The sequence below is a fragment of the Perca fluviatilis genome, chromosome 2 (assembly GCF_010015445.1).
Source record: "Perca fluviatilis chromosome 2, GENO_Pfluv_1.0, whole genome shotgun sequence".
Lineage (NCBI taxonomy): Eukaryota > Metazoa > Chordata > Actinopteri > Perciformes > Percidae > Perca > Perca fluviatilis.
Window position 1 is genome coordinate 28,152,059 of NC_053113.1, and position 25,285 is coordinate 28,177,343.

General features: G+C 38.9%; 2 long non-coding RNA genes across 2 annotated transcripts in view; one reads left to right on the forward strand and one right to left on the reverse strand.

Moving 5' to 3' along the window:
* Positions 1-1,906: 1,906 nt before the first annotated feature.
* Positions 1,907-23,524, forward strand: LOC120549216. The gene is made up of 3 exons (XR_005637353.1): positions 1,907-1,997; positions 15,014-15,094; positions 23,419-23,524. It is a non-coding gene; the product is annotated as an uncharacterized LOC120549216 (long non-coding RNA).
* LOC120549228 overlaps positions 13,964-25,285 on the reverse strand; it is an 84,387-nt gene continuing 73,065 nt past the window's right edge. Inside the window, exon 4 of the long non-coding RNA XR_005637360.1 lies at positions 13,964-14,256. This is a non-coding gene — a long non-coding RNA (uncharacterized LOC120549228). The remainder of the gene's footprint in view (positions 14,257-25,285) is intronic.

Consider the following 25,285-nt stretch of genomic DNA (forward strand, 5'->3'; position numbering starts at 1 on the left):
AGGTGTGATAATTAAACATAAAAGGCAAGTCTTGATTACATCTGGAAGGACCAGCTGCTGCTCTCCTAGGTGATGAACATCCCGCAGAAATGAGGGACATACGGCGGAATTTCCGGCGGCACCTGAACAATCCCGGAAATTAAATGTTGTTGATATAGACTTGGGCTATAATGACATCAAAGTGTTTTTCTATCTATGTCAAAATAGCTGTTTTAGGCAGATGGAAAGTGGATGTGTAATGAATTGTACACAATAAGTAGACACAGAAACACAGCAGGCAAATTTTTCTTGTATTCAGTACTCTAAAATACCAACCAATGAGAAAATACACAAGTAAAACATACTAATGTACAAACTGTGGAGGGGTAATGGTTAAATAAATATGTGTGGAAAAATAAAGAACAGTGTCAATTACCTGTATCTCTATTAAAAAATGTTCTCTTTGTTTCTCTTTTGTTGAAAATAACTTTGTGTCCCGCTCTCTCTGCTGACAGCTGGACTGGCCCTCAGGGAAAATGACCATCTCTCCCCAAATGGACTGTGCTGTGCGTAAAGGAAGCACACATTGCTCTAAAGCAGCCCTGCCTCACATGCACATGCCTACACACTCACATAAGGCACGTAAATGTACAGTCATTTTCTCGCTCTTACTTGTAACACACGCACAAAGGCCACAACTGGGACAATTGTAAGGGGTTTTCTCATGCGGTAGTAATTGTTCCAAAGGCCAGAAAGTACAAAAGAGGTCTACAGATAACAGCTTGGTGTGTTGTGACATGAAAGACATACGTGGCTTGGGGTAAATCTGTCTTTAGAAATTAAATTCAACTCAGACATGCTCATTTCAAGCACAGAAAAGCAAAAAAAAAAAATGCTGTGTAAATGTGTGCCTGCCTGTATCTGAGCAATACTGCATTTTGTGTGCTTCCTAAAGTGGTTATCTTTTTTCCAATCTTCCAATACCATTTGTACCAACAAGAAAATGCACTTTATAGAGCGCACAGGCCCCCGGACAGTGAAGTGATATACCGTTACAGTTTGGTTTTGTACATTTTGAGTATGAAGAACCTTTCTATCCACATGTTTGAAAGCACATTTTCAATCTGCACATAAAAAAGGTGTGGTGAAACACCACATAAACTCATAAAAAAATGTAAAAATATCACAAAAATGATTTTGCACTTGGTTGAGGTGGAAAGGTTAGTGTATCGATAAAAGGAAAATGCAACAAAGTACAATGAAAACAGTCCTGGATATTGTTGGTGCAAGATAGTATTGTACTTTGGTTTGTAGTTTCCTGTTGCTATGCATGGCTTGAGCACTGTCTCGACAACGCTTGTGTCAAAGCAACAGTCATGCTTCAGGGGGATAAACACCAGCAAAGTTATCTTTTCACAACATGGCAACACAAAATTTCTTTGCATTGTTACTGATCTCTAAAACAAAATGATCTATTAATCATAATATGGCTAATACTATAACATGTTAAACCGTTTATAAGCCTGAGATGGATAAGAGAGACAAATATGGAGAAACAAACACAAAGACAATTTTAATGGAAATTTTCAGACGGTGATGAATAATTCAAGGATTATGAAGTTCCTCTAAAAGAAAGTGGTAGCAGGAAGTTGTATGGGGTAGCAGTGTCAAAAAAGCTTACATGCCAAAGCCACACCAGCATCAATAATTCTGCAGGGTTTGCCTGGCACGTGTCAAGCACAAGTTTACCCCTGCCCCCCAACATACACATCCATACAGAAAGAGAGAGAGAGATGTGATGAGTGAATAAACTCTTCCATGAAGCATGAAAAGCATTCATTGTGTCATTATGTAGCACGTTCACAACTGCACTCATCCAGTAAAGCACAGCAGTGCAGTTTCAGAGACCTTCCTTTTTTTTTTCTTACGTTTTTTGCCATCAACAGTCTTACTTTTACACACTCAGGCTGGTGAGCATTGATCCAGGGATAATGGAGTTATCACTAATGGCAGCTCAGGTAAGGAAGCAGAAATACATTTACCCATTTAAAATCTTAAATGTTTTGTTTTTGAGGAGGAGGAGTAATATAATGGACTTTAGTACTAATTACCACCAAGCTCAGCAAAGGAAAGTACAGCTAATATGCTTTAATTTTATTTGTGTACTTACATTTCAATGTATGTTTACTGCTTCTGTTACTACGTTTTATTTTTTTATTTTTATTATTTGTGACTGTATCAGATGTTTTTAGCTACCTACTGAGAAAGTATTTATAACCCAGGATAATCTCACAACATTCATTAAATCCCTTAGACCATACGATAAAACATTATGCATTGGATGTAGTTGATAGAAATGCTACAGAGTCTATTTTTATCAGCCAGAGAATGCAAAGACAATGACTTGGGAATGAAATATAGCTGGACACACTAGTCACAGGAACATTAGAATGGTTTTTGTACATTTGTAAAGCACACATTTGCATGATAGATATACAATTTTAGACAGTGCACACATACGGAGAAGACACAGAAGCTTCTCCAAAAGAAGCAAGGGCTCGTGCTTTATTTGAGCAACTGAGTCTCACAGGCTTCCTGTCATTTTAGCAACCTTTTGACTGAGTAGAGTGAAGCATTCATGAGCCACAAACACTTGTACTGCATTGAGGCTGAGAGCAATTTTGGTTCCAGTTGTCTTTTTCTGTTAATTTAATAACATTTTAAAGATATGGATATCCATAAGGCTACTATTTGCCTGACTTAGACTGATTATTGCTTCCTAACATGAAATTCTTCATAAAAGTGAAGGAAATTAATCTAAAAACATTGTAATTATTCTCTATCTGCAATGAAGCCTATACTAAAAATAAAGTGATTATGTTCTGTGTTTGCTGGTGCTTTTTCCTCCCATCACAGTCAGTCACTGCAGCAGTCTCATCCTGTCTCTTGCTCTTAATGATGGTGTAACATTTGTGTCCCATTTTCTGCCTGTTTTTTCTCTCTCTCTGTCTCTTCTGACCTATAATGTTGAGCTTTAACTAGCCTGCGGGCAGAGCTTTATGTTACAACCGAGGTCCCTTTGTGAGATGTAGAGCTATGCAGCCTATGGATATTTTTAATAGCTTTCAAGGCGAGCACATTGAAAGTCCTAATTTTATTGCATTTAATCACTTATACTACTCATACTTGATTTGAGTTTTTCCTTTCTTATCAGAATAAAATATGTGCTTTTTTTGGTGAGGAGAATGGTTTATTACAGCTGTGTCTTTAGATGAGCAAAAATATAATTTAATTGAATTTATTGTCTAACATGAAACAAATAAAATGTCCATTGCATGTGTGCAGGACAGAAGCAAAGGATGGAGTTCATGAAGCATTAGGGAATTATACCTTGATAATTGTCAGTGAAAGAAACCCAACCAATAACATTAACTACTGTGACCTATCACCTAATTGAAAAGAAATATATTCACAGCGTGTGTTTGTATTCAACTGGATTTAGTTGGAGCCGAACACTAGATGGTGTTATTGAGACTGAGCTTGTACTGAGCCACCAGTTCTGCATAGTTTAAAAAGAATTCCCTTCTGATTTTGGACCGGTGAGCAAAAGTTCATTATTTGACAGTATTCTAGATTAGTATGTACTTTTATGACACTAAGGTGCATCAGGAGATGTTAAATAACACATAGGTTAGTCTTATCGCCTGGCACATGCAGCAATCCTATTGGGCAGAATAAAGTACCCATTTTCTGCAGTGTACCCTGTCCAGCTGTGCAGAAGTGATGTGAAATCTCCAATGATAACCATCTGCTCAAAGGTATTACATCAGCTAACTCTGTGCAATGACACACTCAAGTAACGTCAAAGAATGTTGCAGTCTTCTCAGAACTTTTCCACGTTAGACTTCTGAATTATGAATTATAGGGTACAATTATATCTATTTAAATATTCCTGCACAGAAACCAGGTCCCACTGGTTTCTGAATTAAGCAGTGTTCCCCTTTAATTCCCTGAATGTTGTCACTGAGCCTGTCTACACTAAACGTGAACCCTGTCCAGCTGAAGGAGTTTGATGGAAAGCTCTCTGATAGTTAATCAGGTGTGCTCAATATGTGGCCCTTAATCACCCCACACTAACTGTCTCTACACACTCTGCAGTCAATGCCTCAATGTTCTTACTATAGACAACCATGCACCTTAAAAACATTTCCCCCCAGGGAATTGTTAAAATAGATGGCAGTGTTTTTTGCATCTCAAGGGTCACTGGAATGCATCATGGACCAGATTATTAAGCTATGCTTTCATGCAGTAGCAGTACAAAGTCAACACATTTGTAATAAACAAGTCCACTAAATTAAAAAGCTTCCTTTAAAGCCCAGGAGAGGAATAATAATATATCTCAGAGTGATCAATGAAACCATTAATACGTTTGAATTGCATGGCATGTCATTCATCAGTCAGGTGGTATTCCTGTTTCAATCAGTGATGACATGTTCTTGAGCAAGACACTGAGCTCAAACAGGGACCAGTGGCTGACCTTGTGTCGGCGACTGGGTTCTCTCTTTCTATCCCAAGCCTCCTTTATATCTGGGAGTGAATGCCAGATTAGTTAGAACTTAATTAAGGCATGTCTATCAAAGTGTGTTTGATGGAGAGTTAGGTCAGATTACCATCTGCTAAAGAGTTCATCAGGTACTTCAGGGGGGGGGCATTTCATTGACACAGACAGCAGATCTGATCCATCATGAGCAGCTCTTCCTTTCAGTTAATCCAAAAGCGTTTTTGTATTAGAAAATTACACAAGGTTTTCTTAGATTTCTTTCTGTTGATTGCACCTCATAGCCTGAATGTTTGCTTCACTAGCACTTAATGTTGCATCATTCATTCTTTTTGTTTTACAATTTGGTTCCTCTATGTAATGTACTGCACTGTATGGATGGGTGACAATAAAGTCTCTCTTAAGTTATGTTATCTTATATTAAACACGTGTATTGCACAACATTTTGCTCTACAACTAATTTTCTGACCACCTTCAACAGCTTCTTGTCCCTCTGTGTCTGCTTCTGTTTTATTGCAGGGGTGCTAAGTAGTTTTGATATTGCTAATGCCCACACTTTACTTAGTGCTTTAAATATGTATTTATCTGTCTTGACACTGGTTTTGCATGCTTGACAAAACGTCTGGTCCACTTTAAAGATGAACTATCTGGGTAATCTTACAGTACAAATATAAGAGTCATCCAAGGTGGATGGATGTTTATGTTGGGTTTAACTATGCATAAGGTGCCTTTATATGGAAAATGTGAAAGCATCTTTACAGTGTCTGTTCCTTTATTTTTTCAGCATAGAGAGTTGAGATAACCTGTTGTGATAAGCGGAGGTTATGACTCTGCTGAACACATTAATCACACAGGCAGATGAGTCACTCACTGCACGCATGGAAGTAATAATGCTTTATTCATTCAGCGTGGATGGCATGACAGATTAGACACATACTCACACGTCAGATATGCATTTGGAATCAACGGCACTTTTGTAATGTTGAGTCAATTGTCAACCTACACTTCAGGGATTAGTGTCTTCTTCTACTGTATGATGAGATTGCTTAGAGAAGCGTTTTATTATATCCGACTACAGTCATATTTGACTAGTACATTTTACCATGTTGCTTAAGCTTTAAATTTAAAATGCAGCAAACAGGTCACAACAGGTTTTCCAGGATACCTTGGCAGTATAGTATTACAGTCAAGTATTCCCCCCTTGACTTTCTGAAAATATTAAGGAAAATGACGAACCCCCACCAAGGGAGCACACGAGAACAGCATACTGGTGTTGGATGGAGGCAAGTTGTCACAGCGTTTGCTGGGCACAACACCTGATATGTTTTGTGCCTCATGCGTGTTGTTGAAGACATTCCCAGTAGGTTTTGCAGATGGTAGAACGTATTTCCATATAATTTAACCAGCTGAAGAAAACCCCAAACCAGCCAACGTGAGTGGTGGAGTGTGAGCTGTGTTTCCAAACTGTTGCTCACCCTCTTCCACATGGGTCCCAGGTGCTGGGAACTTCCTGCCCTCAGGCCAGATTTGTCGTCGGAGAGTCCCACCGCTGAGTTCGTATCTGTCTCTCTCTTCTCGGGCTCCGGTTTGCACTGTAATGGCAGATTTTTTTCTTTTTTATTCAAGGATTAGGATAATCCCTCTCTCATATATTACATTATTGCATTAGGCTACAATGCGATTTGACACAACTCCCAGAAACATCCTCAAAGTTTGTAAAACTATATGTCTCATGTCATGCTCCTCTGTGTTAAGGTTATGTTTTCCGTGTTCCAGTTTTTGGGGATTTTGTAAGCCTTTTCCTGATTAAATCATTGAACACTAACTGCTGCCTACTCATCAGTCTGTTCTGTGTTTGGGCCCAAACCTACATGGTTAAAGGGCAAAACAAACATAGGGGTTATTAACAGATGTGTACCCACTCGATCACTCTCTGGGACATGTTTTCATGCTAATCGAATGTGCTTGTAGCTTGAAAGAAGCTAGCGCGGACCGCTGATTAGCTTACAATGCTAGTATTTGGGGCACAGGTAAATTTTTTATTAAATTATTAAATTATTTATACAGAATTGTTAATGTAGAAGAGGAAAAATGGATCTGTCCCATGTGTTGTTTGAATGATATAGAAAATGAGTTCCATTTTGTTTTCTATTGTCCTTTTTATTGTGAACAGTGTGATTTTTTGTTTCGTAGGATAAAAGCAGAGATTGACTTGGTAAATATGGATGATGCTCAAAGACTGAGATGGCTGTTCACATATGACACATATAAATTAGCCAATTATCTAGCTAAAGCTTGGGAGAAAGGGAAAAAAGCTCTTTATCGAGATGAATTGTAGATGAGAATTTGTTGTTTGTGTGTGGTGTGTGTGTATGTGTATACAGTGCCTTGCGAAAGTATTCGGCCCCCTTGAACTTTTCGACCTTTTGCCACATTTCAGGCCTCAAACATAAAGATATAAAACTGTAATTTTTTGTGAAGAATCAACAACAAGTGGGACACAATCATGAAGTGGAACGAAATTTATTGGATATTTCAAACCTTTTAAACAAATAAAAAACTGAAATATTGGCGTGCAAAATTATTCAGCCCCCTTAAGTTAATACTTTGTAGCGCCACCTTTGCTGCTGCGATTACAGCTGTAAGTCGCTTGGGTATGTCTCTATCAGTTTTGCACATCGAGAGACTGACATTTTTGCCCATTCCTCCTTGCAAAACAGCTAGAGCTCAGTGAGGTTGGATGGAGAGCGTATGTGAACAGCAGTTTTCAGTTCTTTCCACAGATTCTCGATTGGATTCAGGTCTGGACTTTGACTTGGCCATTCTAACACCTGGATATGTTTATTTGTGAACCATTCCATTGTAGATTTTGCTTTATGTTTTGGATCATTGTCTTGTTGGAAGACAAATCTTCCGCCCCAGTCTCAGATCTTTTGCAGACTCCATCAGGTTTTCTTCCAGAATGGTCCTGTATTTGGCTCCATCCATCTTCCCATCAATTTTAACCATCTTCCCTGTCCCTGCTGAAGAAAAGCAGGCCCAAACCATGATGCTGCCACCACCATGTTTGACAGTGGGGATGGTGTGTTCAGGGTGATGAGCTGTGTTGCTTTTTACGCCAAACATAACGTTTTGCATTGTTGCCAAAAAGTTCGATTTTGGTTTCATCTGACCACAGCACCTTCTTCCACATGTTTGGTGTGTCTCCCAGGTGGCTTTTGGCAAACTTTAAACGACACTTTTTATGGATATCTTTAAGAAATGGCTTTCTTCTTGCCACTCTTCCATAAAGGCCGGATTTGTGCAGTATACGACTGATTGTTGTCCTATGGACAGAGTCTCCCACCCTCAGCTGTAGATCTCTGCAGTTCATCCAGAGTGATCATGGGCCTCTTGGCTGCATCTCTGATCAGTCTCCTCATTGTATGAGCTGAAAGTTTAGAGGGACGGCCGGGTCTTACGTAGATTTGTAGTGGTCTGATACTCCTTCCATTTCAATATTATTAGCGCGCACAGTGCTCCTTGGGATGTTTAAAGCTTGGGAAATCTTTTTGTATTCAAATCCGACTTTAAACTTCTCCACAACAGTATCTCGGACCTGCCTGGTGTGTTCCTTGTTCTTCATGATGCTCTCTGCGCTTTACACGGACCTCTGAGACTATCACAGAGCAGGTGCATTTATACGGAGACTTGATTACACACAGCTGGATTCTATTTATCATCATTAGTCATTTAGGTCAACATTGGATCATTCAGAGATCCTCACTGAACTTTGGAGAGAGTTTGCTGCACTGAAAGTAAAGGGGCTGAATAATTTTGCACGCCCACTTTTTCAGTTTTTTATTTGTTAAAAAAGTTTGAAATAGCCAATGAATTTCATTCCACTTCATAATTGGGACCCACTTGTTGTTGATTCTTCACAAAAAATTACAGTTTTATATCTTTATGTTTGAGGCCTGAAATGTGGCAAAAGGTCGAAAAGTTCAAGGGGGCCGAATACTTTCGCAAGGCACTGTATGTATTTATTTGTATTCATGTATTTCTCCGAATGATTTGTACTGTATATGCGACAGGAAGATGTTTGTTAAATAAGTAAATTTGTGGTGTCTTGTAATCCCATGTGGGATGGGCCAAAATGTTTGGCATGACACAGATATAAAACATAACTAACTAACTAACTATACCACTAAAAAGGCTCAAAATATCACCAAACTTCAACGGTAGTATAATGAGGGTCCCTAAATGTTAACCGAAGCATTGAGAACTTAGTGTACAGACAGTTTAGTGAACGAAGAGCTGCGGGAGCTCCGTGAAAGGGCTACATGAGAGAGAGAGAGAGAGCTACTGGTAGTCAACGCCGCAACACAGCCTCGTACTTCGGGAAACTGGTGGTGTACCTGCGGACATTGTGAAGCTATGGCCACCGAAGAGGAATGTTTGTGTTGCACGGAGTGGGACCTGTTGCGTCGCGACACCCAAAAGACGCAGTGTTTTGTACAGTCTGAAGATTTCCCCTCTCTGATAAACAGGGCTGTACTTGAAACTTTTTTCCATGCCCCGAAAATAAATTGGAGACAGCGACCCAGACCGGAGGGACCAGATGGACAGTTATCCACTGAGTAAGTAGCTACACAAGACAAGTTATGTTTTACATCAGTGCAATTATTTCAGATATATTGAGCAAATTGCTTTTGATTTTAGTTTGCTAAGTCATGACTGGTTTTCAAGATGGCGGCCGCATGTAAACATGAACGCGAGTGTCTTTATAATCTATATTTTCAATAAACTGTCTGTACACTTACAAAGTTCTCAATGCTTCGGTTAACATGTAGGGACCCTCATTATCCTACTGTTGAAGTTTGGTGATATTTTGGCCTTTTTAGTGGTACAAAATAGCTATCTGTTTTTACTTTCCCTGTACCCCGAATACTAGCATTGTAAGCTAATCAGCGGTCCGCGCTAGCTTCTTCAAGCTACAAACACATTCGATTAGCATGAAAACATGTCCCAGAGAACAATCGAGTGGGTACATATCTGTTAATAACCCCTAGGTTCATTTTGCGCCGGAATTGTCCTTTAAAACTGTAAAAAAAATAAAGGAGACATTTTTTGTAAACAAAAACACTTTGTATTCAACAGAAAACACATAACATGTGTAATAAGTATGTGCTTGTGTAATGTATCTTATCCCGTGCCCATGTGAGTGACCTATGAAAATGTGGTATTGTTACTTTTAATGATTTGAATACTCAAAGCATTCTTAACGGGTTCGTATGATATCGTAAAAAAAAAAAAAACACTTGTATGATTTCCTATGAAATTACAAATGCTGGCTGGTCACGTGACAACGCACAGGATAAGAGAAGCCTGCTTTTACTTGAATTTACTGACATATCTGTACCTCGAGAGTTGGCTACCCGAAGGTGCGCCAAGGATGGGACTAATATTATCACAGGACCTCTAAAATTACAGACCAATTCGCACGGGATATAGATCACAGACAACCTCCGTAATTATTAGAAATGACTAGAGGTCACCAGGTAATACTTATCCTGTGCAAATAGGGCTTTAGACCACTAGTACACATGGATGCCTGAGTTACATAAAGTCAGACTTCCCAAAACAATTATATGGACATTTGTTTTAAACATCTGTGCAGCCTATATACATTTGCACCTTTCAGTGTGTGTGTGTGTGTGTGTGTGTGTTTAAAGCATTAAGGGTCTAATGAACGCTGATTAAGGTCAGTTAATGATGTCAGTGAATGCGGTTCTATGCATGTCTGTTGGGCCTCCAGCAAAACAAAGCAAAGATTCAGCCAGCCATGAAAACAAGCCTCTCTCTCTCTCTCTTACTCTATGTCTTCTATGTCTCTCTTTAATGTCCTTTTTTTCTTGCTTACTATAACCTACAGACTGGACACTCTGGCCTTCTCATGCTTATTTTCTCACTGACTCTCTCTTTTTTCCTGTCTGTCTTCCTTTCTCTGTTATTCTTGCTCCCTCTATCCTTGTCATGAATTCAGTCAGCCTCGGGTCCCCTCTGGACATATTCTAGCAGCAGTATTTTATTTTCATCTCATGGCTAAATAACTTATGGAAATAATTTTCAGCTTCTTCTACTTTTTGATTCAGTTTGCTTGGTGTCCATTATTACATATGCTACCACATTAATAAGAGTCAGAATGCATTTTCAGGTTTCATTACATAGAAAATAGTTGACTTGACAAAAGAAACCCAATACCATTTTTAACTTCTGTCATGTCCAATGTTTACTTGTATGAGGACAACCCTATAGTTATAAAATAGGATTTACCATTTTATTTCCTCTTATGTCTCTTTCTCTGTCTCTGTTTTTGCTTCAAAAAAACACAGATAGACCTCATGATAAGGGTGAGAAGAGTAACAGCCGGATCAACATCAGCCTACCTAAAAAAAGAGTTTCAGTCAATTAAGGAACTTATTAAAGACTCACCAGCATATCCACAATGGAGAAAAGTGTCATCAGTTTAGAAAGTATGTCTGAACTGTATGAAAAAATTTGCTGTTACAAGATGACGTGTGGATTGTAAAAGTTGTTATGAAACTGTCTCAATAATATTCATATGCATGCAACTGAAGTTGTCGAATTATATTGTTTTACTTCCACTGTCGAAGCTACAGCACAAACACAATTTAGTATGTGTCTCAAAGCGCAGTACTACACTGAGGGCTCAACCAGGGTTGACTTTGGCTCTTTTAGTCTTGTTATAATGCAAATGTCTTAAAGGTCCCATGGCATGAAAATGTCACTTTATGAGGTTTTTTAACATTAATATATGTTCCCCCAGCCTGCCTATGGTCCCCCCCCCCCACCTATTGAAATGGCGATAGGTGTAAACCGAGCCCTGGGTATCCTGCTCTGCCTTTGAGAAAATGAAAGCTCAGATGGGCCGATCTGGAATCTTGCTCCTTATGAGGTCATAACCTCCCTTTCTCTGCTTTGCCCGCCCAGAGAATGTGGCCCACCCATGAGAAAGAGAGAGACATCATGGCTTTCAAACGAGCAAAGTGGCTCATACAGTATTTTTGTATCTCTCTGTCTGTCTTCACCCTTTCTTGCCCTCTCTTTTGTTTTGTTCATCACTTTTGTATTTTCTTTCCCATCTTAACTTTCTCTCCGTATCTTTCTGTGTTTTTCCTTCTATGACAGATGTTTCAGAGAGAGGAGGAACAGCTGGCTGCTGTGGGGCTGCTTATTCACCCTTTCATATATTTTTTTCCTTCTGTCCTTCCCCTCTTTTCTTTTATACTTGATTTTCTATAAAAGCGGACACAGATCGAGAACCACATTTTCAGTCCTGAAAGAATCCAATTTTGGGAATTGAAATTTCATATATAACATGCAAATATAATCCTCCTCTGCTATGTAGAGTTGCATATTTGAGAAAATGTGCACGAGGCTGAAATATTTCCTTTGCCCAGGAGCAAACTACATGTCACGGGCTACACTAATAGTTTGTGAAACAAATAGCTTGTGAGACAAATGCCTCATAAATGATAAGTGAGTTCTGGCCCATTCTCTCTCCCCCACTTCCATCCTTAGTTAATTATGGGAGAGTTGTTTTTTTCTTAACCCAAAATCACCTTATATCGCTCAAACATTCAATTGGGCATGTGTGCGTTTATGTGCATGTGATAACCGGAGGAAGTATCTGAATCTCCTCTTAGAAGAATATTATATAACTTTATAAACCATCACATTCCTGGATATACACACACACACACACACACACACACACACACACACACACACACACACACACACACACACACACACACACACACACACGCTCACTTGCACAGGCAAAAACACCTAATGAAGGGTAGGCAGTGAATGCACCTGTGTATATAGAACAGAGTCAGGTAAATAAATGCTAACTCACCGACGCACGCACGCACGCACGCACGCACGCACGCACCACGCACGCACACGCACGCACGCACACTACTGAAGAAGACTACACGTGATTCCTCCATCCAACCCCTAAAGGACACACACTCACAGATGGGCACAGGAAGCAGACTCATATGCCCAAATAGTATACACAAAAGCTATGTTGTACATCATGCACCAAAATAAATTCTCATTTTCAGAGATTTGGAATATTGAAGATGTATATGTATGTCTCTAATCCCCAAAGCCCTGCAGCACTGCACGCTATACCAGGATGTCCTGTCTGTATCTAGTCCGTCCCTGGATTAGGATGATACTCAAATATCAAATAGAAAGGTGAGAGCTGAAAATAAGGCTAGATTAAAAAAAAAAAGCCCATCAAAAAAGGGGGAAAAAGATAATATAGAGACAGGCAAGGACAGGTAAAGAAGATAATGGGAAAGGAAGAATAGCTAGCAGGTAACATGGTTACACTGGGAAAAACCTTAGTTTAAGTTTAAGTAGTCAAGTATTCAGTCTTAAATAAATCCACACACATTATGTGGTTTCAAGACAAAACACTCTGATATCAAAATATTAGTTTCTGAAACACACACACACTGCACCGTGTAGTATTAAGATTACTTGATTTGAATATTTGTTTTTTGTTTTAACAGTAAATAGTTGTAAATGACTATGACAGAATGATATGTCAAGATAGATGTTTTCTACATTATTTCACAGAGAATATGATGCACACAAGCATAAAAACACATGTTCTCTAACTGTGCATATGCATTCACACATGCATACAGATGCTATTGAGATGTGTACAATAAGCACACACACACACACACACACACACACACACACACACACACACACACACACACACGGTACAGGCAGATACACAGGTGCATGTCATATGTATGTGTATGCATGCGTGTAAAATGCACACTGGAAGCCTCATTTTTGATTAAGTAACTTGATGTTTTGTGCGTGCTTACACAGTAGCAGATGTATTTGCAGTAAAGCTGATCATCCTGGTGACTCAACAGGCTGAGTCGACCGCCATGTGCTCACTATGCAGTTGGTTCAAATCTGATTTAGGATTTCTGTCACGTCATACGCCCAGTCACCCCGTCGTTCCAACTGTTTACCATGGTATTGTTTCCGGTAAAGAAGAAGTTTGAGAAAGCCATTGTTTAAAGTAGATTTCAGAAGAGATAATAGACAATTTTCGAATTTCCTTCTTTTTACAACCCACTGGACAAAAGCATCCAGTGCTGGGCTGTAATCAATCTTTTTACACTGCAAATGGTCTGATTTCTCCTAAACTGTCCACCAAAATCAGTTTCTAGATAATTCTGAAGTGGTGAATTGTATTGTTTTGGGTGAAGAAAACATTTGAGAAAAACATTGTTTCAAGTAGATCATTTCCTTCTTCTTTTTATAACCAACTTAACAAAACCTGGGCTGTACTTGGTATTTCAATCAGGAGAGACTTCGTTGAAAGGTGCAAATAAGTTTATTCATCGCATAATGCACAAGGTTGAAATGTACAGAGTCTTTGGCGATTAGAATCTATCGCTATGTCCATTTTTTATAAGGGGTAGAGAGGCCATGAGTAGGCAGGAATATCCCCCAGTTGGAGTCTAGACACTGGTGGTGGTGAAGGAAGCCTGAAGATCTGAATGGATGTTATGGGAGCTAGGCTTCTGGTGGAGGACCCTGGGTGCTGTGAATGATGATGACTGGAGGTGAATGGGGTGGAGGAGGGTTGCTCGATTTGCCTGAAATGACAACTGACAGCAGGAGAGAGAACAGATTTTAAAGCAGGGATGTAATGATGTGATTGGCTCAAGGAAATCATGGCACATTCTGGTTGGTTTAACTGAAGAGTAAACACCCAGAATCAGCTGATCATATTAGGAAAGCGAAAGTGGAGAATGAAAGCATAGAAGTCTTCTGAATGAACTTACGCTGAGCTTCATTTCTACACTATCAACTGTGAGATTTATCATAAACTATCTTGCAAAATCAATTTCTATAGGTCTGAAGTGGGCAAATACAGAAATTCAAAAATGTGTGTCTTATTGGTCAGTAGGTATCTGACCAGGTGCAAATCAATGATGAAAACTCAGCCAGTGAGCTGTATTGTGTGTGAGGCTACAAACATCCAGCTCAGCTGTTTCATAGATGTAAGCGTCTCCTGGATGTCCCCCTTATGCACAAAATACACTTATTTTTATACACCTACACGTGTCCATGGTGTGATCTGTCTCTCTCTGTCTGTATCTCACACACACACACACACACACACACACACACACACACACACACACACACACACACACACACACACACACACACACACACACACACACACACACACACACACACACACACAGCAGGATGTCTAAATCTGTCTCACACAAATGCTCTCACAGTGTGCGCTCAACTCTCTCACTTTCACTGAGAGGGATCTCTCTCTCTTTCTCTCTCTCTCTCTCTCTCTCTCTCTCTCTCTCTCTCTCGCGCTGCTTCCCCTCTCTCTTTTAGATGCATTCAGCCTCAGTCAGAGTGTAGGACAGGACAGACTGAAACATCAGAACTGACCTCTTTCTTCACATACAGTCGGCAGTAGGTACAACTCTCTTTCTTGCTTTATTATTCTATTCTTGCTCCTTGTTTGTCTGTATCTTCGTGGTATTTTCACTATCTCTTCTAACCCAACACAAGCTTATATTCTAACAAGAAGTAGCAGGGAACCTGTAATTATAAAAAAAGAAAAAACGGTGAAGTTAATTACTTTTTATTGCTGAATTTGAATGGGCATGTTTTAGAAGTAACTAACTGGTGGAATGACTTAATTGTTTTCAACTTTGAATTACTTTAAAACTTGAGTAGGTTTGTGTTTGGTGTTGCGAACATGAGGTGATGCCCTGCTGCTCCAGATGCAAGACAGATTCTGACATACAGTATCTAACATTTAAGCACATACAGTATTTCAGCTGTTGTTCACTCACTAGATTCAGTCAAAACTAAATGTAGTGGATGGACTTTCTTTACACCTACAGAGAATCTATAATACAGTACATCAGGATGTGCATAGTCTTGTATGAGCTTGAAGACTTGATGTGATACCAGCAGTCGAGCACTACTTCTGTAATGATGTTGTGACGCTTTAGTGTTTCATGATGAACAAATGCAAAAAGATCTCTAATTTTAGCACCAGCATCAGGGTTGCCATGTGGGGGTAAAATACGAGTGTTTTTTCCTCACAGCTTTTCTTTTGTAATCACAATTAATATCTAGGCTACTTCGTTGACTTTATATACTGCTTCTCGGCTTACTCTTTTTATGTTAAGTAAGTGTGTCTTCCTAACTTTATAAAATCTCTGTTTGACTATGTGGCTTCTAAACTGACTGGCTGTAAGTTGGCAACTACTATTGCAGCTGGTGTCAGTTTTCTGTAACACTGTCTGGTATGTTGTGGAAATAGCACCCTTCCATTATGTGAGGAGTCACCTTACTTCATGTTTTGATTTTATTAATTGTCTTGATTTTCCTTTTTTGTTGTTGCAATGCGTGTCTTTGTCTATGTATATGGTTTAAATATATTTAAAAAGTATATTATTGGTGACTATTGCAGTGTAAAACAAATTAAATGTCGTTTGAGCATTTAAACATCTTCCATGTTCTGATGCACAAACTTTATTTGGATTTTTCGTTTGTGTGTGTGTGTGTGTGTGTGTGTGTGTGTGTGTGTTTGCAGAAGCCCTTTCAATCAAGTACAGACAAAAGAAAAGTAACATAAAACAGAAACTGTGAAGCGGTGGTAAAGAGGTCAGTTTCTTACATATTATAACTGGAACTTTAGTCTGAATGAACACATTGCCACATTCTACACAGCTTAGTGTTGATACCTAGTGCAATGACTGTAAGCATGTCTGTGTGTCTGGGAGCCTTCCCTCCACTCATTTGATATTCTATAGCATCTACAAGTATGACAAGGACAAAAGGGTATAACATCTGACTGTAGTGCCTAATTAGTATCTTCCAGAGAGTTATTTTAATGTGAGATGTTTCCGCTCTGTCCACAGCCAGACAGATACATGTAGTATGCATGCCTTTGTGTCAGAGCCTCAGCAATAACAAATGTTTTGTTCACATTAGAAAATACATTCCTGTTATAGGATAGATCATGGGATTTCAACGTCTGATACTGTGGGCCTCCCCTCTGACAAAGCCCCTGAAACAGTTTGGAGCACCCCAGTGGAGGCCCGACACCCCAGGGGGAGGTTCATCTAGTGCATGTTTGCAGCTTTTTTTTGGAGCATCAAAACTGCTACTATAGAGTAGCTTTCTAGAGAGTAAAACAGAAACATTTGAAAGCCTTCACTTTAGTTGTTTGCCTTTTGGTGCTTTTATTCTTTTAAATTCTGAAATAATCGAATATATGGCTTCTTTCGATGGGAAGCCATTTTCCTGCAGTTTGAAAAGTTATTCACATGTCAGTTTAGCAGAATGGGAAGATTTAAGTTGAAAAATGTGTGCCTAACATGCATATAATCAATTATCTGCCCAATTTCGGCTAAAGTAAAAGGTTAGGTTACAACATGTTCCTTGTCAAGAACCCACTTAAATTGCCACTTTCAGTTAACCATGCAGAGTTGCAGCATGCAGTAGGTATTTAGCTTTTTTACTTTAGACCGTGTGGTTCTAAAAACAATGATATCTTTACATCTTTGGGTAGTTTGTCTTCCAGTAGTCTATATCCACGACGTAACACTTCCAGGATTGCTCGATTGCTGACGGAAATTCCACCGGATTTCACTCATTTATGCCGGATATACGTTGAGTTGGGCTCCCTTTGTGTTGGCATTTTAAACTCTGGTCGATCCATGAGGACTATGGTTAATCTCTGCAGTGTAAATCCAGAAAGCTAGCTAGACTATCTGTCCAATCTGAGTTTTCAACCTTTGAACGTACACGTTTCACCAAAACAAGTTCCTTCCCGATTCCAAGACGAATGTGATTGGTTTAAAGAAATGGCAATACACCAGAGTTCGTTTTTCTCCCATCCCGGAATGCAGTGTGGACTCGCCAGACCCTACTCCGCAGCTTCGTGAAGGTAGGTCAGGCAATGCGAAACTAGTCTTCCAGGCGTGTGGTGTTATAACTCTTGCACATGCTCATGTTCACTGCTGTTTTTGTTGATGACCTTTCTGTGCTATTTTACTCACAGAATGAGACACAGCTTCGAGGCAAAGGCTTTTTTTAATGAGGAGGTGAACAAGTTCACTGCTACCTTTGCTAGAAAATGTTTTGTCACCAGGTTGTGATTGTGTCCATATGATAGATGCTTTAAAGGGCAACTATTATATAGCATTTTTAGGATTATACTTGCATTTTGTGTTTGTACAAGAACATGTTTACATGCTTTAATGTTACTACATACTGCCCATGGCTGCTGCTAGCCTGGCTCTGCCCTCCTACGTACTTCTGCTCAATTTTAATTTTCCATCAGTACTCCGTCTGGGTTTGCGGTATATTCTTGGGTTTTCTCTGGCCAAATATTTGGCGGTCCAATCAGCGAACAGAGGGAGTGGCTGAGAATGATGACGTTGAGGACGTGCGTTAGAAAGATGCAAGCGAAGCCATTTGGTCCGTTGTGGCAACGCTGCCGAATATCTAGAAGTTAAAGCCAGAGCAAGAGCAATATTTGCTGAGTTGTGTTGGTGGCCATGATGTTGTGGCCCTCCTCCCCACGGGGTTCGGGAAAAGTTTGATTTTCCAGCTTGCTCTGTTAGTGGTGAAGGAGTTGGCTTAACGCTAGCGATGCTAATGCTTAATATAAGCCGATAGTTGTTGTCGGTCTACCCTCTTTTTGCACATGCGCATGACATACGTCACGACCAAACGTTAATGATTGGTATGGCAGATCCAGAGTGGCTCTGGGCAGATCCAATAGTTTTAAACTTCAACAGAGTACCCGCCTTCAAGAAAGTTAATGCTTGTCAATGGAGAGTGACCAGACTCTCTGTACAAATGAAATGTATGAGAGTCTGGTAGGACCAGGCTAGGCTGCTGCACCTGTATTCACCCTCTGTATGAGACACTCTGTAGGGCCACCTGTTTCTTTAATCCCTCCTCCCGAAAAAGTCTGCTCTGATTGGCCAGCGCGCTTCCTGGAAACTCCGGAGCCTCCGCTCAGTGTTTCACTAGTTGAAGCTGGACCTACTGCAGCAGAGTACATAGCAGGACTTTGTACTGTAAAAAATCACCAATAAAGGCTTCTAAACCAAACATTACACAACCGGTCTCAGCAGTAAAGTGACCAGAATTTGGGGAGAAATAACCAGCATTGACCGAGATTACAGCTATGTCGTGTTAGCATATAGCTACTTAATAGTTAGCGTGCTAACGTTAGATTGTAGTAGAACGAAGCAGCACTTTCTACCGTCAAAAATCGCAGATAAAGGATTCTGAACCACTACCTAGGACATGTTTCAGTAGTAGTGCAACCTGAAATTGGGGAGAATTTAACAACATTGGCAGGCAAGATGACATTGTTTACTGCCATTGCCATGTAGCTACTTTAGTTAGCAGTTGACTAATAGAATATAGCAGCAATTTTTATAGTCAAATAAAGTTTTTTAAACCAAATACTACTAACAGAAAATGTTTCAGGAGTAATGTGACCCGAATTAGGGATAATATAACGACAGTGGCAGCCAAGGTGACATTGTTTACTGCTGTTAGCATGTAGTTACATGGGACCATGTTAACACCGCAGTGGCTTAAAAAAACACTCCAGTCCTGCCTACTTGGAGCAGATGACCAATCATAGAAGGCCAGCTTAGAGTTGTGTAACACTTAGCTGAGAGTAGAACAAACTGTTGAAACCGGACTGTTCAGAATAGTTGGAAATCTGAATGTTTCAGCTCACAGGGATTTGTCTAAAATAGTTTTGGCCACATTAAACATAAAAATCCAACATTCTAACATTGTAAATATGACAGAAAACATGGAAAAGCATAATATGTGACCTTTAAGTTCTTACAAACTAGCATTGGAACAGCATACTTTAGTCCCTTTCCTTCACTCAAAAAAAAAAAACCCTGGGAGGCAGTTAATTAAATATACATATAAGTGGCTGGAGTGAGAGCTTTTAAAGTTTTCTCATAAATTATGCTGCCCTATATTAACAGTTGCAACGTTTTAGACTCAGGTCTTTTTTCACCTCTGCAAAGAAATTAACACATGCATGCACGCACACAAGCACACACAAACGGTGGTTGCATTTTACAAAATGAGATGAGACAGCTGTGCATGAATAATGATGCATAAAGGTAAATCTTTTGGGATTTAATATATACTGTATAATGTCAGGCCTGGAATCTATACCTATTGGTTGGGACATTTAATATTGACATTGACATCTGTATCCCCCAAAAAGTTAAAGTTTTGTACCAATACTAAATGTCGGAATCACTCACTTTTGATGTTATTCATCCTTTTTGATCCCAGTCTCTTTTCATTCAAGTTGCCGTGGTAATTTAGTTGTTCGTGACTTTGTCCTCATTGGAACTGTTTGAGGAATGTCTTTATGTCTACTTGCTGCATATGTAGAATATATCGAGGGCTGGTTTTGTTGTGATATCTGGAAAAGTGTCTCTCTAACTTGTCCACAAACTCTACAGTAAATCATGTGCACCTCATCTGCTTTAAAGACAGACTGAAGAAGCAGATTTGGCCAAAACAAGCAGACATTTTAACCATGCATCAGCAGCCAAGTGGCGTCACATAACCTCATGTCATGCCCCCAGTGATTCCTCGTTGAACCCACATTCAGAATGGCTCTGTATAGGAAATTATTTTAGGTTAAATACCTCCATTCCCCTGTGAAAACATTACAATCAAATGACAACAATAATGACTAACTGAGCTGAAGAAAATGTATATCTATTTACATTCACAAAGCTTTGACCTCAGCTGTCGCAGTCAGTTAATCGGCTTAATGAATGTTAATATTCTTTAATATAGTTTGCACCCTCTCTTTCTATTCAGGTGTGCTCTGCCACATGTTTTATAACTGTGTTTAGGAGCAAATCCTTACTATAAATCAAGTAAATATCAATATGTTAAAAAAATAATCTGCTGAAATTTTAAATTTCCACATTTTTAACACCTTTCCCAATGGAATTGAAACACTGTTCACAGAGAGGTATGTGGATCTTCCAGTAATGAAATATAATCAAAACGATCTGCATTGCTGGATACCACCCAACAAATTCTCCAAACCACGACAGTATAGGTTGATTATTCCTATAAAACAACCCATAGGAATGTTTTATAAATTAGGCAGGAAATTCGACCCACAGGAGCATTTTCCTTCCTCATATCTAAATTACAGAACATCACAGCCCGGTTTTAAATATGTCGTTGAAGTTTTGAAACAGTCACAGTTTGGTTATGTTTATGCACCAAAACTACTTAGTTAATTTTAGATAAAGGTTGTGGTTTGGCTGAAAATCATGGATATTTGTTACGTTACTTCAGTTCCGGTTATGCACGTGATGCAGAACATGACATGGTTCCGTTTATTCCACCACAGGCCTCCAGGAAGTGTGTCAGGCTTTAATGCAAATTGAATATAGCAGCCAAAGGTGGAATTGCAAAGTCATGCAATAGACTTACATTGCGAAAGAGATGTCTGTAAATCAGTGGATACATTTTTTTCACAACCCCCACAAATCAGAATTTCTTCCATTCAGTCAGATAACATTTGGAAAGTCTAGAAGAGCTGCACGATTAAATCATTTAATCCCTATTCATATTAGCAGTGCGCAAAAAAAGTGGATGCAGAGGGGAGATCTGGGTATTTTTTGCTCCCATGATGCGCCACTGAGCAACTCTCATAGGAATGAATGGGGCTCCGCCTCCAGCGCTGTATCCAGGTGTTATAATACATCAGTGATCCACCACCCCAAATATGGCGCTCTAATACTTTGTCACTTTACATCCTGCCTTGCTCCCTTCATAATTACTACCGCCACTAGAGGGAGCCACCGCTGTAAACATTAATATGAGTCATAATTGCTGCTAAAACAAACGGCCCATATGGGCGTTTTTCAATGAAGGACAGTCTGATACTACCATAAGTAAGTGAGAAAATATGATTTGGGTGAACTGAGCCTCCAACTAATATAAAAAAAATTATTATAGAATCAGCATCCCCATTAAATTAACCCTTAACCATCTCTGTACAGTATTTGCATCCTATTTCCCCAAATCAAATATTTTAACTATCAACTAAATGTTAATTGTCAAACTTTCACAGTCGAGGTGGAAGTGATGCTGTTTACCAATCGCAGAATAGTGCTTTTACATGCTAAAACACCCATAAGTTAAAGGGTCAAACTTACTTGAACCTTTCAGCTGTCAGAATGAAAGCTTGAATTATTAAAGGCCACTGAGTTGTCTGTTTGTATCAGGCTGTTCAGTCTATTGTTTGTATGTAAGAGTATGAAACAGCCTTTGTGCTTGGCTTTTTTGTAGTGTTTTTTGAGCTTGTGTGTTACAGTAGTTTAAGTTTACACACCTGAGTTTACCAACTGCACGTTTGTAACACAGGCATCACAACTCAAGAGTTGGCAGCAACACAAGCAACTAAAGCTAGGGGTAGCTTGTATTGTATGTGTCTATAAATGTGTGTGTGATAAAAAGACAGGAAATGTGCTTGTTTCTTCTTCTGTAGACATGGACATTTTAGTCTATTAATTACCAGAGATAGCTCAATGAGTACTGATGGAGTCCTGTCTGGGTGATGAGATGCAATGGAAGCCCCCCAGGGACAAAAACATCCAGCTGTGATAAAATTGGGATTCATTATCAGCCTCACTTGTTTTTTTTGTGTGCCTTTCTCTTCATCCCCTACGTGTGTGTATCTGTCTCTTTCAGTATATAATAATAATAATAATAATATAATAATAATAATAATAAAACAATAATATAAATGACTTTATTAAATTACTTATTTATTTATACAAAACTTACAATTAAAATATACAGTAAATAGAAATTAATTTTCAAATTCATATCAAAAAGACAGACATCTGCAAACTGCATCCCCATGCAAACTGAAGTGCCAGTGGCTCCACAGCATATGTTTCACTTTTTTAATCCGTTTGAGAATTAATCCCTTTGAGATGCTGATTTCTCTTCACTGTACAGCACAGCTGTCCTGAGACCAGGCACAGCTGTGGGGTCAACCTCCTGAACCGAACATGTTATTGTTCAGCCATGCTGTCCTCATCATTGTAAGATTGATTTAAGGCTGAATGCATCTCACTTTTAGCCTTTTAAGACAAAGAATATTTTAGAAATTAAAATGTCACTGCGTTCAGCAAGAGTAGAAAAAAAGATCTTGATCAGAACTGATGATTCAATCTGATTGATCAATTATCTATATTTTTTTTAAATTAAAAGATGAATATTAATGATATTTTTATCTAATGCTAGTCATATTTTTACTTGTGTTTTATTTAGTGAGAATCTAGACATCATTATAAATTGAAAACTTAAAAAAAAAAAAAATTTAAAAAAAAAAAAAAAATTTTTAAAACAATTTTGATAAAGAACATTTCAGCTGTTGTCATTACTTCTAATGGTTGTTAATATATGTGTTTAATCCTTATTAAACAACTTTCTGTCTTACTCTGAGCAGTGAGTAGAAACACAACTGTTAGTCTGTGTTGTAATATGCTGTTTTGTTAAAATTCTTATTTTTCTCTGTCTCTTTATTGCTGAAATCTGGAAATGTTCAATCTAAATCACTGGATTGGAGTTTTGAGTTCAGCCCAGTTAACTTTCCTCAAACTTTGTCCAACAAAAATTATTGAGTTGAATCTTCGCAGACTTTAATCTGAAAACCTCCCTGTGTGTCTCTCTCCTGACAGCATTACCCGGCTGTGAGTGGGGCCTTCATGGATTCACCGTACAATGGCAACACGTCCCTGCAGACGTCCACCTCCAACCTTAATGCCGGCTACTCTCGACCTTCAGAAGCAGAGGATGATGGGAAAGTGTCCAGTGACACCATTTGGCTGTGGATCGCTGTGCTGGCAACCATTGGCAACATAGTAGTGGTGGCTGTGGTTTGCGCCTGTGCCTTCTGAAAAGATAGAAGAGTGGAGCAAAAATACTGCCACTGTCTGATAATGGGGAATCTTGTACAGCCTAAAAATATATTTTTCTTCAAAAATAATGTAAAATAGCCTTACTTTTAGATTAGATTTTTAAAGAGTTTTAAAAAGGGAATTTGCATGAGATTCCTCATTCAAATGTATTCACATTTTTTTCCATAAACAGAAGAGAGTAAAATTATTAAATACAGTTAAAATAGGAAACACAAAACTATTCATTTATTTGTTTATTTAAGCTGTCATTGAAAATTGAAATAATGATCTGATGAGACACAAGTATAACTTTTTCACTTCAGTTCTACAATGAAACAATGTTAAAAGTAAAGAATTAAGGTTAAACAAAAACAACATAGTCACAATAAGGGACTTCTACAATGACTACTGAAGCAGATCTTAATCAAAATACTGGATACCAACCAAACAAGACCACACACAGCCAGATACCATGTGTGTACATCCTTGCACATTTCATATGACTGACCAGCAAGAAAGCTACCCAGCACACATTTGGATAAACCAAATCAAGCTGTCAGATCTACAGAAAGTTCAAAGACCACCCTGCCATATTAATTGGAGTTTTAGTAGACACCTTGCTATAGGAGAGCTTCATTCATTAACTTAACCCACTCCTCTTCCAGATCTCTGCTTGTCAGCAACCAGCAACCTTTTAATCATAATAGCCTGAAATTATTAGGTTTACTATTATCTACACTACTATTAGATTAAAAGGTTTCCTAATTCAGCCAGTTGTCTTTGCCATCCAGGTATATGACCCACAGCAGTCAAATGCATACAACACATATGTGTGCTTTAATCTCTGGAAAGTAAACAGGACCAGAGAAACTACAATCAGATAAACATGTCCTCAGGTTTGCCCTTTATGGTTGCAGACTCTAAATTGGTCACAGGGATGTTTATTTTAGCCAAGATGAGAACACAATAACATTTTTAATGAGCATTGGGCAAAATACTAAATTCATTCATCTTGGATTCCAGGCTAAAAAAAACATTTGCCTTAACATAATACTACTCTTGTATACTTGCCAATGGTCAGCTGGTTATACAAGCCAAGCTGGTGTTATATAAACCCATTCAGTCCTGGTTACACCAGGCTCAGCAGAGGTCAAAAGCATTAGACGAGATCATAGCTTGATCTCTTAGTGGGATCAGAAGCCTGAGAGAGATCCACTGTTGAAGCTTGTAATTTAAATCTGTGTGTGATGGGATTTAGTTGTTAGAGAGGCCAGAGGTTTGAGCCCTACTGTATAACATCCTGATGATGCACGACTTAAGCACTGAACTCCAACCTGTATTGTCTATACTATTCTTTTCTATTCTATTAATTGTATTCTTACATTTCCAGCACCCAGTATATTTAGTTGATTAATTCTGAATACTCTGGCCAATAAGAGGATAGGCTGTTCACTTAGCCCTGCACCCCTTACTTACTGTTGCTTCACGAGTCAATAGCCCCTTTTCACACATGCACTGCAACCCTGAACTTATCTAGACACTACACGGAGGAGCTGTATGTGAGAACGCAAATGTCCAAATCAGTTGGATTGGGCAATAAACAGACTATACCCTTCCAGCACCCTAGTACAAAGTCCATGTAATATCC